The sequence below is a fragment of the Elephantulus edwardii genome, unplaced genomic scaffold (assembly GCF_000299155.1).
Source record: "Elephantulus edwardii isolate Elephantulus edwardi_28Jun2011 unplaced genomic scaffold, EleEdw1.0 scaffold00014, whole genome shotgun sequence".
Lineage (NCBI taxonomy): Eukaryota > Metazoa > Chordata > Mammalia > Macroscelidea > Macroscelididae > Elephantulus > Elephantulus edwardii.
The window spans coordinates 9,522,337-9,525,252 of NW_006399764.1; the positions used below are offsets into that span (position 1 = coordinate 9,522,337).

Here is a 2,916-nt window from a genome sequence, read left to right on the forward strand (position 1 = left end):
CCTTTTTTAGTATAGGCTCAGTCATTTCTGACATTTTTAGTTCTAAGTTAAATGACCTTTTAGAAATTAATTCAGGATAGCTAAGTGTATCAGGTTGACCCAACTTAAAGTCAATGTTCTAGATGTTAGAATTATAGTTTTCCTTTATAAAACACAACATTGCTAAAAAACACATATAAACTGACTAAAATACATTTTTCTTATGTAGACCACTTTTTATGATGACAGAGTGAAGGCAACATATCAGACAACTACTTCTGTGCATTACTCTTACACATTTTTTCTGAGATATACTTCATTTTTTACCTTCAATTTTTTTTCTTGCTCAAAGTAATTAAATTTAAATACAAGCAAGACTACTAACTTCCTTATCACCTAATTCTAACTCATCTTTGTTCAAAACTTAGAAACTAGCTGCAAGACTGGAACTTATTTTACTAACAATGTGGCTTCAGTTACATTTCTTGAACTGTTTGGACTTAATTTTATTGATCTTTCAAATGAGCTGACTGGATTGAATTGCTAAGATATTCACAGTTTCAGAAGTCTCACTTCATCCAATTAAAATAGTTTTTAGGAAATTGTGAAGGAGTCCTAACTCCTAAGGTTTGTTTGCTCTTTAATCTCAGTGGAACTCCAATTATGAAAATATCTGTAGGAAGTATTTATACGGATGCTGTCCACTCATGTATCCAAACCAACATACAAGCAGGGTGTTTACTTTCACTTGATTTCCTGTCCTCCAATCCATATGTTCCACGTGAATATACCCCAAGCTTCATCCCACCATTCATTAGTGTCTGAATTACCTCATACCTTAGGGAAATTTTCAAGATGAATATTTTTAAAATTTAATCAAGGTTAAAGAAATATTCATTAGAATATCACCTTTACTTTCTTGAGAAGCAAGTTTTTTATTTTATTTTTTACTGCAGAATAATTTTTATTGTGATCTCCAGCTAGTCCTGAACATTAGGCACTTTCTTCCTTTGCAATGCGGTCTTTCTTAAGTGGTCCCATGAAGGCCTTCTTCTCCTCTGTTGTCTGGAAGCGGCCATGGCCAAACGTGGAGGTGGTGTCAATGAACTTGAGATCGATCTTCTCCTGAGCCCGGCGTTTGGTCTGTACCAGTAAGGACTTAGGGAGAGTCAGCACTCGCTTCTTGGACCCCGTCACACTGCCTTTCAGCATAACACAGTCGTTGGTCACTTTACCATAGTGGACAAAGCCACCCAGAGGATTAATGCTCTTGTCTGAGAGACCGTCGTCCATGGAGGCATTGTTTTTGATCAGCTTGCCGTCCTTGATAGGGTAGCCTTGGCCAGTCTTGTAGATTTTCTTGTTGATGTCCGTGCGGTGATGGTAGCTCTTCTGTCCAGCACGGGCCACAGAGAAGGCCACTCGGGCCGGATGCCAGGGCTCAATCCAAGCGACCTTGTGCAGCCCTCGGTGGGTCTTGAGGGGTAGCTTCTTGGTGTGCCGGCGACTGGTGACCCCTTTCTAGCTCTTTCCCTTGGTCACTCCAGTGACATCGATCATTTCGTCCTGGCCGAACACCTGGCTCACCAGCACCTGCTGCTTCAGCTTCTCACAGGCCCGGTGCAGCTTCTCAGCCGCTGTTCCTCCATTCACCTGGCTCTCCATCAGCTGAGCCTTCTGGTGCAAGGAGAGCAGGCGCATCTGGGTGTGGGCGATGACTCGAATGACCTGGCAGTACTTCTTCATGCTGCTGAAGTCCTTTTCTAACAGCTTCTTGCCATCTTTATCCTGGAATTTCTTGCAGGTAAAAGCCTGCTCTCAGACTTGTGCCAGTTCTTGTAGATGCGCCATTTGCACTGATCACTAATGTCCTCCGCAAAGACAGTCTTGAAGGTGCGGGGGCCGTGAGAGGTTTCCACGTAACCCACGAGGTCGACAGTCACCCTGGGAGGCGTCTCTCAATCGTCACTGCCTCTCCCACTTCCTTCTAGTTCACCTTGGACCCCGCCCTGTCCACCTCCCTCATGATGTGGGTCATGCTGGCCTTGTAGCGTAGGAAAGCCGTGAGGTGCATGGGCTTGGGGCGTCATCCTTGGGGAAGATCTTCACCTTCCCACGGTTTCAGCTGCTGCATTTCCAAGGCAGGAAGCCCAGGAATCAGTGCCTTGGGTCCGAGAACTTCCTGTGTAACATCCTCACGTCGTTTACCGCTGGTAGAGGTCCAAGAAGCAAGTTTTTATGAGAATTTAACTAAATGTTAGTGAATGAAGAGGTAGACGGTGTGATTATTTCTTTAAATAGCAAGGTGGAAGAGTATTGACCAAGTAGTCTATAATAATGTTCAGCCTTTTAGTAACTTAAGTTTAAACACATTTTTTCACTTTCAGCTTCTTTACTTTTTTAATATAGTTATTTTCAACTTGAGGGAGTTCTGTTAGCTAGTTAGTGGAGTTAGTGGTAAAGGAGTTGTGCTATTAACCCAAAAAGCAGGCAGTTTGAATCTATCAGTTGCTCTACAGAAGAAAAACAGGTAATCTCCCATTGTGCTAATAATTACCTCTGAAACTCACTGATGGTCATCTATGAGTTGATTCTAACTTGATGTTACACAATAGCAACATTTTCAACTTTGGATCAATGATGACCAGTATATTAAGGATGCCAACATGTAATCTGTTATAATTTTCTTTTTAAAGTTTTATTCTTTTGTGTGTGTGTGCCATCAAATTGAATCTGCCTGGTACAGGAGGAGATAGCCTCTCCTTCTTCAGCAGAGCATATGGTGGATTTGAACCATGTACCTCTGGGATTGCAGTGCAGCTTCCTGCTACCAGGCCACCAGAGCTCCCCCTAATCTGTTATAATCTTAAAGAGCAGTCAATAAATCAATGAATGCATTCCATTAGACAAGTCTGCAACAGAACTCTTTAAAACGTT

General features: G+C 42.2%; 1 pseudogene; it reads right to left on the bottom strand.

Moving 5' to 3' along the window:
• Nucleotides 1–972: 972 nt before the first annotated feature.
• Nucleotides 973–2,172, bottom strand: LOC102870868 (annotated as a pseudogene).
• Between the last annotated feature and the right edge of the window lie 744 nt (nucleotides 2,173–2,916).